We start from the raw sequence: 15,705 nt of genomic DNA, 5'->3' as shown, positions 1-15,705 counted from the left end.
CTCTCGGCCAAGCCTCAGGCTGACACCATGCAGCACACGGTGCTACCCACAATGCACCGGCTCTCTGTCACACACACGCACGCACACTCACCCCTGCGCCCGGAGGGAGCCGGGGGGCTCAGCCCGCGGGCGCCCCGCGCCGACCCCTCCAGCCCTACACTCACCTAGAAGTTGCACGGTCCGCGGTCCCGCCCTGGCACCCCCGGAGGCTGGAGCCCAGCCCGCGGCGACCGCGGCGAGCGACTCCCGTCAGGGATCAGCCGGCACCGAACAAAGGCTGCAGGCAGGCAGCGGGCGCCGCCTGCATCCCCGCTCCGCGCCGGGGCGGCGGCAGCGGCGGCGGCGCGGGGGCCCCGGGCGGCTCCGGCGACCGCTCGCTGCGCGCTGCCCGCTCCGAGGGCGCTTCGGCTCCCGCGCTCCCGCTAGCTGCCGCCCGCCACCGCCGCCGCTGTCCGGCTACCGCACCGCACACATCAATTATTCATCGCCCGTCTCCAGCTTCCCGGGCGAAGCCAATCACAGGCGGAGGCTCCGCTAATGGGGCCGCCGCCGCCGAGGAGGCAGCCAGCCGCGCGCCCGGGCGCAAGCGACAGCCCTTCGGGGACGGGGATGGGGACCGGGGGCGCGCGGGGGGCGGGGGCGCACTGGGCGCGCAGGAGAAACTTCCCACGGCCCGCTGCGCTGCGCCGCGCTCCCGGACCCCGCGGGCGTGACCACCCAGCCTGCGTGCCGCCGCGTGGGGCCGGGGGCTCGGGGGAAGCCGGGCGCGCCGCGACGCGGGGGAGGGGAGGGAGGAGGAGCGCGGGAGGACGATGAAAGGCGAGCGGCCCTGCCTCGGCGTCTCGGGGGAGCCCTCCCCGCCCCGCGAGCCTCGCGCCCGCACCCCCGCCCCGCAGCCCGCACTCACTCGCGTGCGCAGCTCGCTGGCCCAGCTACTTCACTGCGAGGGAGCGCTAGTGACTAGGGATCGGAGGCAGCTCACATTTCAAACTTGCAGGCAGGGGTGGTGCTGGTGCACGCCACCGCCAGAGCAAACGCACTACCCGACGAGTGGAGCTCCAGCCTCAGGGCGGGGGCGGCGACCAGGCCCCTCTCCCTCCCCCGCCTAGGCAATTAATTGGAAGCAACACTTGTGAGAGTGGGGCTCCTGGAGTGCTGTCACCTGAGGGGGCCTTCGGGAAGGCGCTAGCAGTAGATGACTTCGGGTGCCTCCCGCCCCAGCCGGCGAAGCTTCCCAAGTGGTTATGCTAATGAGGGTCCGCAGCCGGGCCCGGGTGGCCTCTGCCGGGGGAGGGGCGGGGCAGGCTCGGGACATCTAGTTGCAACCTGAGTTTAAGGGGTTTTCTGAACTGGTTAGTGGGGGCGGAGAAAGTCTCCAGCTTGGCTTCTTACTACCCTGGCACAGAGGGTCCCTATCGCCCCTGGGATTCCCCGAACACTGGGCCCAGGGTAGGGTGAACCAGGGCACGTACTCTTTGGCTCCCGGACTTTGGGAGTTCCTGTGCCCCGCAGCTGACGGCAGGAGGGAAGCCGGGGGCGGCTACTGTGTACGGCCCCGCCCCAGCTCTGGGAGCTGCCGCCTTCCTGACACTGCATCCTGTGGTGGCCACGGCCTCTTCCTTCCAACCAGTAGTCGCAAGGGCTCCAGGCTTTCGGTGCTTGTCCCTCCCACTCCTCTGCACCACAGCACTCCTGGAAACCCTTTTGCTGTCCTGCCCAAAGAGGTCGGCTCCCCTCCCTCTTTGGAGGGCTCTACCCACCTAGATCACTCACTAGGGAGAAACTGTTTTATAACAACCCCCTTCCCGCCCACTCGCCAGTGAAAGTTGTTTGAATGAGCTCCTAACTGCCCCAATTAGGAAAGTAGGTAAGGCCGGTCACTCACCCTCAAGAAAGGCAGCCAAGAGAGGCTTTAAATTCTCTGCATTTGGACACTGATCTCGCCAGCATGGGGAATTGACGACCCCCCCCCCCCGCCTTTGCCTTTGAGGGTCCTCGTTATGGCACACGCCCCTCCACTCTGAGTTCCTGACTTGCCCCTCAGCGTTTCTGCTTGATTTGCTGCCCGCCGCGGAAGCGGCAAGACAAATCACTCATCTAGATATTATGCTCTGGCTCCTTGTTTGACATCAGTCGTTAGCAGGCTCTAATCCCACCCACTGCCACTTGAAATATCACTTTCGGGATGGCATTTGGAAATGCAGTTGTCATGGGCTTTCCCTCCCAGGAGCTGGTTAAATGGATTAATTCCTACTTCATAACTGGTTTTTTTTTTTCCTCCCCCCACAAGAACCAGCTTCTCCAAGCGAGATTAATTAGCATCTCCTTCCTGCAGGGCCAACCTTGGGGCAGTGGCAGGGATGGACTGCTCTCTGCTGTGCTCACATTTCAGGTGGGGCTCACTCTCATCCCCTCCTGTATTATTATGGCGTATTCGAGGACATTCATGTACTCACTGGGGTATTTACTGACCACAGAGATCTGGGGCTCCAAGAAGATGGGTGAAGAGTCATCTTCCCCCACTGCTCAGCATAGTCAACAAACAGTGCAGGGGAAGCTTGGAGACACAGGTCCCCCAAGGCAGACTTAACAATATCAGGACTCAAGTCTTAATTAACCAGACTCCAAACACCAAAGACCCTAAATAACCAGGAACTGCGCCCTCCCAATCATCCTAAAGTTTTGTACAATTACATTTTACAATTTTCATCTGATTCTTAGGGTCTTTTTGGTCGCCAAGGGCTTACCATATGTGGCAGCAGGATGCACTAATTTTACAAAGATAATTCTGGAGCAGGGGAGATGGCTCAGAAGTTAAAAGCATTTACTGCTCTTGTAGAGGACCTGGGTTCTGTTCTCAGCACCCACACGGCAGCTCACAATCATCTGTAACTCCAGTTTTAGGGGGATCCACTGCCCTCTTCTGGCCTCTGAGGACACCAGGAACACAAGTGGAATACAGACATACTAGCAGACAAACACATTTATACTAACACACACACACACACACACACACACACACACACACATAATCATTTCTACAGGTTGAGTGAGAATTCATGCTGGAACTGAGCAAAGTTTACACTTAGGGACAGAGACTTGGAGGTGACAACCCTTTAGAAACTACAAAGAGACAATCTCCAGTTGTCTTTGCCTCCTGATTGCACCTCCTAGTTCTCCTAGGGACCCACTTCAGAAGCACCAGAGTGGGGCCCAGAGGAGAGAATTAATATGCAAGATTCAGGGTTTTCCGAGGTAACCCAACGTGTGCATGCTCTTCAATAGCATATTTACATACTTAAGAAAACAAATTGTTTTCAAGCACCCATTCATCAGTCCAAACTAGCCCCTTTCACTTGCTAATTTCTAGGCTCTCAGCTCCAGAATCAAGTCCCTAGCGGCCCTCTTGGTTAGCAGCCTCCTTTTAGGATTGCCGCTTGGAGTCTACAGAAACGCCAGCACTCTACACACTATCTTCTTTAGAAGGACTTTCCCGGACATGCTCCAAGTTCCACTTCTCTAACTTCCAAAGATTTGCTCAAAAGCCCGGGGCTCACAGGCGCTGCTCCACCCCCCACTCCCCCACCCGGGCTTGCCTTGATAAGGATCTACAGCAAAGAGGCCCGCAGACAAAGGCATCCCGCGACTCCACTCACTGGAGCTCAGCAGCTCTCTGAGTGACCTCAGCAAGTCCGTCGCCTCCCGCCCCCCCCCTCCCCACTCTCCCCCGGGGCACACGGGGGCGGGGGGAATGACTAGGGAGGAAGAAGAAAGGAAGAAGAAAAGAAAAAGGCGAACTGTAGCCCCATGCTGTGGCTCCTTGATAAATGTCCGCCAGGCTCGCGAGGGCTGACCAGGATCAATAGCGAGTGTCTGAACTCCAGTTGTGGGCCAATAAATACAGTGCTCGGGCATGGCTGGCTGGCTCGGGAGAGGGAACGCTTTATCCTCTAGTGTGGCTGTTGGGAGTGGGGTGTGGGGTGTGGAGTGGAGGAGTCCACCTCTGCAGGACCCAGAGAGGAGGGGTGCTAAGGGAGATAGAAGCCAGGACACCACTCCCAAGCTTGGGTCAAAGGAGGGACGTTCTCCACCTCATTGGTTAGCTGGAATCAGTCTAGAAAGAAAAGGAACCAAGACATCTACTTGGAATGCAGGCGACCCAGGGGCCAAAAGTGGTTGCAAGTTGGGTCACCTCTCATATATAGCTTTTTTTTTTTTTAATAGTGGGAGGCTTAGGGGCTCAAAGGCCACTAGAAGTTAGGAGAATGAAGGAAGGAAGGAAGGAAAGAAGGAAGGCAGGAAGGCAGCAGGCCTGGCATGCACAGTCCAAACTCTCAAGACAAGGAAAGACCAGGAGAGGCAGAACCATGGGCCATGCTGTGGCTCAGATTCTGAGCATTGGGTTCTGAGCCTCAGACATGAAGTAGTTTGCGGACCCAGTGGGGTTGAACGAGGATCCTGATGACCTGGAGATGTCACTTTTGTGGACTCGGGCACCCAGTGGAAAGAAAGGTAGGGTGAAAAGGGAAGTCCCAGGTGGGTGTGTACCTGGTCCTTGGGAAGCTTGAAGAAGGGGGGGGGGGGTAGACAGAAGGGAGCGCTGCTCTGAAGCACCAGTGCAGAGAAAGGGTCACAGGGCACCAGGCACAGACAGCTAAGGATCAAATGACAGCATTGAATATGAGTCACCTCCTGGGCTCTGCCTCTAGGGACCACCGCTCCTGGGCTTCGGTCTCCTTTTGCATGGTTAGGACACAAGGACACACCCTCGAATTATGCTGTCCCCCGTCCTTAGCCCTGGCGAGCCCTTCTTAGTTCTGAAGATAGAAAGCACAGGTAAGGTTTGATTTGTGACCACTACGGGGGCCTAGAAGTTCACCTACACCAGGGGCACAGGGCAGGGGCACCCGAGACTGGGTTCCCCCTCTAACACCTGGCCACTGAATGATTGATGGCCACCATGTAGGTCCCAGCAGTTTCTGAGCACAGACACACAGCATCCCTACTGCCTTCTTTGGTTAGGGGATTACTATTTGTCATACAGAAGATAAAATAGGGCTAGAGAGGCCAGGTAAAGTTTGGAAAGTATCTAAGCTACTTGTGAGCCTTGATATACCCTCAGCATCCTACAGATGACACTGCCCAACATGGGGAGGCCTAGATTCAACACTGATTGTGCCCACTTGGGCCACACAGCCGGTGGCGTAGTGAGCAGAACTCTAAGATTGCTCCTAGAGTACCTCTTTGTAAAGCCCAGCACTTCACCTACTTGCTGTTGGCAGGGTCGGCTCCACCTGAGATCACGTGGGAAGGAGACCTCATTACTTCCCTCCTCCCATCATAGTGCCCCCTGGCTCTTCCTGGAATCGCCTCTGGCATGGCTCCTCATCCCAGACCCAGGCGGCATTCTCAGAACCCTGCATTTGGCTTCTACCCAAATCCTATAATCATTTCATTTTGAAAACAACACCAGCCCCCTGTCCCTCACCTCCACTCAGCACGTCCGAGAAACCCTACAATTTGCAGGTTATTGGAGATCCAGGAAAGCCTCCCGCAGGGCTGTCAGTGGCGGGGACGGGGTGGGGTGGGGGGGGTGGGGGGTGGGTGGGACACGCTTCATGCGCTAGCTCAGAATGGCCCCTTTAGGCTTGGGGGACTGCTTGCCTCCTGAAGTGCTCAGCTGCCAAGGAGGCCAGACCGAAGCTCTACACTTGTGAGGACCACTGCTGATGGTGCGCCTGACAGGCGAGGGCGGGAACTGGCCCCAGGGCTGGTGTGGAGGCAGGAGGAGAGCCGGTGTGTTCTTGGACTCACTGAGGGACTCGGGAGGCAGAGGATTTTAGAACCAAACATTGGACGAGACAAGGGCTTTCAGAGTCTACTAGACCAAAGAAGACAACCGAGATAGGCTGAGAAGCCATGGTGTTGGGGTGGGCTAGATGCCTCCCCAAATGTTGAAGTCCCCAGGACCTGTAAAGGAAACCCAATTTAGAAACAGAGTTGTGGCTGAAGATCAAGTTAAGATGAGGTCATGAGTGTGGGCCCTGGTCCAGCATGGCTGGTGTTCTTGAGAAAAGGGGACATTCGGATACAGCAAGCAGACACGCGTATCCTTTTCAAGGAGGAATGGGAAAGAGTGTGGAGGCCTCAGAGACTGCAGCAGCCTCATAGGCCTAGCTGAGGAGTTCCTAGTAGCCTGGAGAGGGGGCCTAGGGTTGCTCCTTCCCTGGCACCTACACAGTGGCTTGATAGGACCCACACTTTTGGTCTTGGGTCTTCTGGTCCCCCAAAATGTGAGATGGGTAATGTGCCATAATGGTGCCAAAGCACCATTATGGTATGTGCTTTGAGGCCTTTATTAATGGCAGCCCAGAAAAGTAATACAAGGTGATCCTTTTGAAAGCTAAGGCTCAGCCCATCCTGATTGCAGAGATTCTGGCCCAGTCAGTTCTGATTATCACCCATGATGTGGGTCTCAGTCCCTATGGCCAGTCACTGCTCTAAACCTAGCGCTCTGTTGACACCGCTGCAGGCTTCCTGCTTCAGACAGCAGAGTTTACCATCAGGACTTTGCTACTTGATGCAGGTTCTCCCTTCGCAGGGGAGCCTTCCTCAGCCATACTGTCTCACACTGCATTCCTTCCTGCTTCATCCTGTGCTTCTTTCCTGTCTTAGCTTTGCCACTCAGATGTTTCAAGTATTTTTTTTTTTTTTTTTTTTTGGTTTTGTTTAACTCTGTCTCTCTGGCCAAAAGGCAAGTTCTTTGTCAACCAGTCCGTTGTCTGGTATGAGTTGTGTTGAAAATATATAAACGTGTCCCTCGGATGCTTAATAAATTCTCTCTGTATAAAGGAGACCAAGAAAGGCTGCCTGAATTAATGAGGGAGTGAAGAAATGAATGAATGTGCAGTGGTTAATCACAGGCTCCAGAGATCTGCATGTCCTCACTACCTGGGCCTGCCTACCCAGGGACTAGGCGGCTAGCCTGCTGTCTGGCAGAACACACTCTATTTCCCAAGGAGGAAGTCTGTTTGGACAGGAAGCTCAGACAAAGGGGCCGGGAAGTGGTGGGTGCATGCCACATGAGCCAGGCTGCTAATGAATCTTTTCCCATTGCTAGAGTTGCCTTTGAAGGGAGGGGCACAGAGGCAGCTCGGATGTTCATGCTTCGGCAGTCCTGGAGGTTTTATTGCTTCTCCCAGGACGCGGCTTTGATGGAGGTTTCCAGATGGCTCCAGGCCTGGACCCACGTAAGTTCCTTGGAGCTGGAAATGCAATTTCCTTTTCCTCCAGAGCTGTCTGTCTGTCTGTCTGTCTCCTTGCGTTATTGAACACCTTCTAGTCTGTGCAAGACAGCCTGGGGGATAGCACCTACTTTGTACAGGATGAAAGTGAGGTTTAGATAGGGAAAAGACTCGATGTTACAACACACACTGGTCAGGCTGCGGACCCGGCAGGGCTGCAACACAGGCTACCCAGCAGCTCATCTTTTTAAATGAGGAAGCAGAGCTCAGAGAGGCCCAGGGGCTGCTTCCCATCACACAGCAAATTAGCAGCTAGGAGACATTCTGCATCCCTGAGCCACTTTTCCTAGCGCTGTGCTTTTTGCTAAGACCCCATGTAAAGAGTGGGGGGTCTTCCTGGGAATGGTGGTGACTGGCTTGTTAGCCCAAGTGTGTAAGTTGAGGGTGGAAGTGGGGGCCGGGTGGGAAGGAAAAGGTGGGGACAACACAGGAGTACCTGTCCTGGAAGGCTTAGTTTCTGAAGGCTTGGGGTGCCAGAGATGGAGACCACAGAGGTGAATTGAGTAGGGGAGCATGCCCCAACACCTCAGGCTTCTGGGAAGAAGTTTCAGAACTCTGCAGGCCCATGACGTTTGCCAGGAACCTACACCTGGCACCACTTCTCCCTCTTCTCTCTCTGTCTGGGGTGAGAAGGGGGTCGCCTGCCTTCGGCTTCTTTCCAGTCCTATTTCCAACCGTGGCTCAGGTGAGCCAGCCGCTTCTTCCTCTCCCCAGTGTGGTCCCAGATGTCCCCCACCTCCAGTGGCTCTGGACGTGACCAGACAGGCCATGCAGGAATGTCTGTCTGGGGAAAATCTGAAGGTGGCTGCCAGGGCAGGGCAAGGAGTGGGAGGCCCGATGTTGAAATCAGGATCCTTGGAGCTGAGCTCAGCCTAGCAGCAGATGCCTGGCAGGGAGAAAGCTCTGTGGGTCTGCTGGGGGACCAAGAGTGGGCCACCATCCTTCTCTGGGCCCTGGTCTCCTTTCACTGACAGGGAAGACAGCTAGTATGGTTTCTGTACACCTCTCTTTCTGATGAAGGACGCTGGCTTCCCTAAGTCTGGTTGGGGAAGCCCCAAGAAGCAGTCACCTCATTGAGGTGACCTTGCTCACTTCCTGGGAAGGTGGCACTGGGCTAGGCAAGAGACCCACAGCATACATCATTCTGTCAGGACCAAGAGGCTGCCTCCAAAGTAGCAGACTCACATGATTCTTTTCCCTTTCCGTCTCTCAGAGCTTGTTTATGGGGATCTAATTCTGTTAGACTAGGGACTCCATAGAGGTAGGAGCTCGCTCTATCTGTTTTGTTCACTGCCACATCCCTGATGATTTTGTGCCCAGAGCAAAACAGGTACTGGACAAATGCTTATTGAATGACCAATAGCTTAGTGATAGAATTTCAGCTTTACCTTTTACTGTCTATATTCCATGATTATCCTATAAATGATATGTATTTTTTTTAGGACTAAAAAAATAATCAACTTTCATTTTAGAATTAGTTAAATCTAAAGTAAAGACTTTTTTTCCTTTGTAAAAAGTGCTATATATAGTATTCATAACCAGTAACTTGGGTACACGTATGAAACAACTTATCACCAACTGAGTTGCATATTGATGGCCTGGGGTGAGGTGTGGCCAGTGAACATGGTGGAGAGCTGCCCTCTATCTCTCCCACATGTCCGGCTTCCACCCCTGTAGAGTCCCATCCATCCCAGTCTCTAAACTGTTTTCTGCCTCTGGTCCTCTAGCTCGCTCTTACCGGCTAAGGCTTCTTCTAAAAGTTGAAGCTGACCATGTCACTCAACTTGTCTAAACAGTGCCCTTGCTTTCTACAGCTGCAAGGACCAAGTTCCGAGGTCCAGCTTCTTAGACTGGCATCCATGGCCTCAAATGGTGTGGTCCTTGGCTTGCACGGCTCTTGTCTGATTCTTGCTCACTGTAATGCTTGTGTGTATGGACCCCGCCTTGCCTACTCTATTCGTGTTACTGCTCTCTCTACATTCCAGTTAATGTGCTGGACAACAGCTGTTGGCCATGTAGGAGTGGCAGGGCAGAGGAGCCTCTCAGCCCCCTGTCCACCAAGCTCTGGGATGTTCCAAGGGTCGACGAACAATGAGTCCCCGCCAGCAACCCAGGCTGTCGAAGAGGCCTCACCTGTGGGCCACTGTGGTCTGGGTACACTATTGTCTGTGCACAATGTCCCTCTGGAATTTGTGTGTCCCTCTAGAAATCTACTGTTATGAGACTATGGAGAGGCGGGGCCTTTGGAAGGTGAGAAGGTCATGAGGCTACCCTCAGGGAGGAGAAGATTTCCCTGATGAAGTGGATCGAGGGAGCCCTGTCATTCCACCTGCTGGGAGAGGTTGCAGGAAGAAGGTGCCACCAGACGCCAAGGGCTCTCATCAGGCCCATATCACAGCCTCTGTGTCATGAGTTGGACACTTCTGTTGTCCACCCAGGCTGAAGGGTTTTGTTATAGCATGTTGCACACTGCCTGCTTTCCACTTCAGTTTACTCAACTGGGATGCGCAGCATGGCAGCCTTGGGATTCTAGTCATTTCTGCTGAATGCTCTGGAACACAGAGGGCTCACGCCCACCTTGGGTTCCAGACAGACCTGGGAGCATGGCATGTAATTGAATTTGGTCTAATTAACTCATTGAGCCAAGGAACAACCATTATTGACAGAGCCCTGGGTATCAGGGGTGGCTGGAAATTAGGAGCCGGGAGATAGCAACCAGCTTCTCCAGGCACCCACACCCTCGGAACCCTCACACCTCCTCAGATGCTAGGAACCCCAGAGGTAGGTGGCACTGCTCTTAGTATACAAAACACAGTAAAGAGATTGGAACTCACATCCTTTGTACCCGGGGGCCTCCGGCATGTGTTCTCCCTCTTCCTCACCCCCCTCTCAGAGCAACTTTGCTTTTGGGGGCATATTCTAGCAATAGTTACTTCCTCGGCCATGGCTTCCCAAGTTTTCAGCCACCAGCTGCCTTTACTGCCCTTTGTAGAAGCATCATTAGAAAGCTTGCTGTAGGGCGGGGATGTGCCTCACTCACAGTGTACGCTGTGTCCAGCATAGGGCCCGGCTCACAGGCCTGTCAGGATGGGGCAGGGGCTGCTTCAAGGCCAAGCGCTTCTTCAGATACGAGCCCTCAACCTGAGGTGAGGAAGAAAGGCTTGGAGTCCCACATGAACTGCATGAGTCTGGGAACCCGCAGCCTCTGTGTCTTCTCTGAGGTCACGTGAGCCAGCAGGCTCATTAAGCAGAGACAAGCCTCTGCATCCTGACTGGTATATGGAAGAAGTTCAGGACAGGTCAGTCTGAGTCGGTGGTCCACTGGCCCACTTCAGCCCCTCTGGATGTTCCCAGACTTCCAAGCATCTTCCTCCCTCCTTTAAGGATACAGCCTGAGCTGGGGCTCAAGTGTGCCTGGGTGTGAATTCTAGTCCTGCCATTTGCTCCTTGGGGGCTCTCCAGCATGCCACTTGCCTCCCTGTGCCCCAGCTTAAGATTTTTATAAGAAACAAAGGAGAGAATGAATGTGTCATGCTTGCACAGCACCTACAGCACGGTGAGGAGTCAATAAAACCTGCGAACTAAGCAGCCTGACACCAGAAGTAGCTCAGATTTCTAGGTTTAAGGGGCAGTAAAATATGTGCATGTATATACCCTTGGAAGGGGGCTGAAGTCTAACGCTAAATTAATTCCCAAATCAAGGCACCCTATATGTAAACAAGATGAAGGGAAAAATTTTAACAACACAGTGTACTTGTTAAAAATCTAAAGACAGGGGCTTATATAGGGAGGTAACCACAGGATGTAGCCGAGGGTGACTCTGTATTCCTAGCTTTCCCACCTCTACTGTTGGAGTGCTGGGATGGCAGGTGTATGACACCAAGTTTGGTTTTTTGATGTCCTGGGGTTCAAACCCAGGGCTTTGCGCATGCCAGGCAAGTGCTTTATCAACCAAACCACATGTCCAGTCCTGTCCTGGCTTTTGTGACCTGTCTCATGGGTTTGGGTGTGGAATTTTCCATCTATGAGCATTTAACAGCCAGGCATGGTGGTGTTGGCCTGTAATTCCAGAGTCTGGGAGAAGATATTAGGAAGACCAGGAGGAGTTCAAGGCTAGCCTGGATTATATAAAATCTTGGCTCAAAAACAAAAAACAAAACACAAAGAAACAAAACAAACAAACAAAAAACAACCCCCCAAAACAAAAACAAAAACCAGACAACAACAACAAAACCCCCCCAAAACAAACAAACAAACAAAGAAAAGGCCCCCACCACTTTAAAAACAAACAAACAACTCTTAAAATACTTGGGACTGTTAGCAGTGACAGGAAAAACAAAGGTAGTAGCCATTGTATGGTGTTAATCTAGCTCTACAAGGGTCAGGGATGTGGGGGAGACCTTGTTTCACTGTTTGTCTCTGCTCAGATCAGATAGGAGTTGGGTCACAAACCCTCTGCACCCCAACGCTCCTGCCAGAGAGTAACAGAAGCAGGAAGTCCATCATGTCATCACGACACTCATTATGTCATCCCCAGCAAGACGTTGCTGTCCTGCCTGACCTTCCTGTTACCCAGGGTCTCCTCTCTCACAAGAGATTCTTTCTAGTGGGTGAAGGAAAGTATCCTGTACCTGTCAGTCTCGGCGGCAGAGAAAGCACAGTGTACCCCCACAGCATCCCATTCCATCTTCCACAAACACAACCCCAGGAGGGAGGGATCATAGTTCTGTTTCTTGATACACCAGAGTTGGTGCAGAGTGGTAACGGTAGTTTTCTAAAGATACACAGCAGCGAGGGCTGGGGCTGTGTGCCCTGGCAGGTTGTGTGCTCAGTATGTTTGAGGTTCTAGGTTTGAGCTTCAGCACCAGTTAAGTAGGTAAGTAAAGTCACATCTCAAAAGCAGACGGGAAGCTAAGGGCAGCCGCCACCGCTATGAGCTTCCCCAGATGGAGCCTCCTTGTCTCATCCTTGTCTCTCAAATCCTTTAAGTCCAGTGGCTGCACCCTGGTCACGGAGAATCAATACACTGCGGTGGTCAGGACATGGCCGACAACAAGAGACCTATTTACTTCCTTATAGAATCTGAAGTCCTGGCAGTTCTGTGGGGGGGGGGGGGGGCGGGGAGGCATGTGCACTGTACCCTGTTGTTCACTGCACAAGGATGCTCACTGCAGGCGATCAGAACGCCAGCTCACTTCTGGAACCTTCAGCTGAGACGCCTTCTTTGGGTTGCTTGCTCAGCTAGGTGATAGGAGTCGCACATAGAGCTAAGGGAGCTCTCCCTTCCCAAGGGAGGAGCCTAGGACTAAAGCCTTAAAATTAACCAGGGTCCAATTTGGGTTCTAAGGCCCTGGGGCTTGGCATCCTGCTTCCATATTCAAAGGGAGAGCCTCTCTTTCTTTTTCTCTACAAGGTCTAGCCTTAGAAAAGGGGCGGGGGCACTTGAATCTCTCTCCAGAGATCACCAAGTTGCCTCTGCACACAGGAGAGCGCACACGGATGCCTGGCCATCCTCACTGGACTTCACAGCAGTGCATCCGGCTGCACTCCTCAGGGAAGGCAGCATCTCCATCTTCTCCCCCAAACCTGTCTGCATAGTTATGCATCCTGACTTCAGGGAGGGAGTGACTGCAAATATCTGGGGCATATCTGAGAGCCTGAGAGCGGGCGGGGGGGGGGGGTGTGTGTGTGGAGGGGTTAGGCCCAGGGAAAAAAAAAGACTTTAGGGACTAGGACTATATGTTTGCTGTGTTACTTCTGTGGCTGAAAGCAGTCAGGAATAGGCAGAGCTAAGCAGCAGTGGGCATCCTGGGGTTGTCCCTCAGTCAGAGGAACAAGATGTGATGGTGACTTCAAGGTGGCGCATAGCTGAGCCAGCAGGGCCATGACTGCAGAGCGCTGAGATCCCTGGGGGACAGGGGAAGACAAAGAAGATGAACAGAGTGGGCTGGGCGGGGTTGGGGCAGGGACAGAGGTAAGAAAAGAAATAGAAACTACAAGAGGAAGGGACATGGAGAGAGGGGAAGGAGGGGCAGGGAGAGGTGGGGGGGGGTTCTCAGAAAGAAGCCTCAGGCTCCCCCAGGAAATGGAGCCTCCCCTGGCAACCCCAACATGAGAGTAGCACACCATCAGGGTGCAGTCACTTGGTTTTGCCTCCACCTAGTCCATCTCCACCCATGTGACCCTGAGCATTAGACCGTACTCCTATGGGCCTAAGTTTCCGCATCCAGAAAAGGCCAAGTGTTCCATCACAAGCTGCTATGGTAGAATGTCAGAGGACTGTTTCCCCACGCCCACAACGGTCTCATCCCCTTTGGCTCCATCCTAGTCTGGGTTAGCTTCTTGCTAGACAGCCCGCAGGAGCTTCTCCATACCCCCTACACCACCCTACCTGGGCCATGTGGCCATGTTCCTCCTAAGCATGTCCCTGCCTAGTCCCAGTGTGTGAGCTCTTTGAAGGTGCAGACAATCTCGGGGCACACAGGTGCTTACGTTGCAGGGGTGATTTCAGCTTATTTTCAGCAGCGAGTTTCTGCTGACTATAATTACGAGGCAGTTTGAAAGGCAGGCTCCTGGTAATTCCTGTTTCCTGCCAGAGACAATGGTGTCTCTTCATTCCAAACAGGTGAGACTGGGTCCTCTGGAATTCCCTGCAAGGAGTCCAGCCCCTGGGCAGTGTTTCCCAGCTGGCCAGCCTCAACAAGCCTCCATGTTCCTAGGAAGGTTATGAGGCATCTGCTAATGACAAGCCATTGGCCAGAGCTCTCCTCCTGTTACAGCAAAGGCAACTGACACAGTCAAGGTGGTCCTGCTCCCTTCCAGCCACCTGCCTGGCCACCACCCTGTCCCCAGAGAGGAAATTATCACTATGCAGAGCTTCCACTGCAAAACACAAACACCTGGTTGCCTGGGCAGCACCTTGCCAGGGTGACAGGATCCAGATGGTCCCTCGAGAGATAGCAGGGTTGCCACGGAAACAGAATTGCCGCTTCTCTAGCTGGAGACCTGGATTCTAGATGTACTGGACTCCAAATTGAGAGAACGGAGGTGATTTCCACGAGGCAGGATCAGTAGCTTTCTGGCCTGGACCACAAAGCAGGGCTTTATAAATGAGCAGCCCTCTGGTATCCAGTGCTTTTGGTAGATGCCACCTCCCGTGGCATACTTTGTCACACACTAGGAAAGACTGGGGCTTCAGGATAAGGCAAGGGTCAGGAAGATGGGGGCGGGGGGAGGATGATGCATCAGGTTGACCCCACAGCCTGAGCAGGACCCCTGCTCTAGGTGGGCCTCACTTTGTTTTCTCCTTCTGAGTTTGAGTATCCTATGAGCATCCCTGTCACAGAAGCCACTGGGATCTGAGGAAGATCACTGGAAAGAGGCAAAAGAAGGGCTGAGGCCCCCAGGCCAGCATCCAGTCTCCAGGACCTAGTTTCTGACATCAGTCTGCATCAGCTGGAGAGAAGGCAGATGTGCTTCCTCCTTGACACAGTGACTGATCCCAGGGAGGGAGGGGAAAGAGGGAGGGGCCAAGGAACAGGAGGCGGAACGCTGTGGCTGGAGTCAGCAGGCCAAAGCGACACCCTCATTGGTACTGGCTTCTTTCTGGCCTTGTTATCAGCATGCCCACTTTCCAAAGCCCTGTAATAGGTTGGGTAGGATTGTGATGTCCAGCCCCAAGGTTGATTAAAGAAAGAAAGAAACAAACAAACGAAAACATAAGACAAAAACAAGCAAAACACCCAGCATGGCACCAGACAGGAGCTCAATAAATGTTACTGCCTCCCTCCTTCCAATCTTGAGTTCTGAGAACGTTGCTGGGAACACCTGTTGAGACAGAGCTCTTGCCTAGGGCACAGACTGGGCACTGCTGGCCCTGTCCTGCCTCCCACGCTAGGCCTGGCCTCCTCTTCACCAAGGGAGGAGATACATACTGAACTCCATGGAAACCACAGCCTAGAGCTTTCTGTACTTGGAGTCACAGAGAGTGCCCACTCCTGTGCCTCCCCTAGATAGGTGCAGCTAGCATTTTACCTTGCTTGCCACTGATGCAAACAGGCCCTTTGCGTGTCAGCCCCCAGCTTTAGTGCTCCCCTAGGTACCACAGGAGACTGGATACCAGTGTGCTGGGTAAAAAAAAAAAAAAAATGGATGACAACACATAGCCATCACCAGACACCAGGCTCTGTTCTAAGCAACTCTGCACAGGCCAATCAGTCCAAACCTGTGATGTTGGCACTGTTAACAGTCTCCCTTCTCAAATCCACACAAAGGTTGGTAACTTTTTCAAGATTACACAGCTGGTAAGTAGGGAGCTGGGTGGCATTCAGAGACTGCATGCTTTACTGCTCCTCTTCTGTATGAACTAGTTCAGTGGTTGCTAAAACGAGTTCTTGATGCC

General features: G+C 53.6%; 1 protein-coding gene and 1 pseudogene across 10 annotated transcripts in view; both read right to left on the bottom strand.

Moving 5' to 3' along the window:
- The window catches only part of ZMIZ1 (zinc finger MIZ-type containing 1), a 204,334-nt gene that overhangs the window by 59,678 nt on the left and 128,951 nt on the right, over positions 1 to 15,705 (bottom strand). The window contains exon 1 of one of the 9 annotated variants that reach the window (XM_084795992.1): positions 908 to 1,062. The exons of 7 other annotated variants lie outside the window; for them this stretch is intronic. The gene's annotated coding sequence lies outside the window, so the exon portion shown is untranslated. Of the gene's footprint in view, positions 1 to 164; positions 322 to 907; positions 1,063 to 15,705 lie in introns of those variants that run through there. One more of the 9 variants, XM_084795993.1, reaches the window with a different exon arrangement.
- LOC311604999 lies at positions 4,413 to 6,620 on the bottom strand (annotated as a pseudogene). The gene is made up of 2 exons: positions 6,561 to 6,620; positions 4,413 to 4,767 (listed from the first exon to the last, which is right to left on the bottom strand). The product of its transcript is annotated as an uncharacterized misc_RNA (transcript).

The sequence above is a fragment of the Acomys minous genome (genome assembly GCF_964271855.1).
Source record: "Acomys minous genome assembly, chromosome: 9".
In the NCBI taxonomy this organism is placed as follows: domain Eukaryota; kingdom Metazoa; phylum Chordata; class Mammalia; order Rodentia; family Muridae; genus Acomys; species Acomys minous.
The sequence above is the reverse complement of the archived record's forward strand: the minus strand, read 5'-3'. Positions and strand labels throughout refer to the sequence as shown.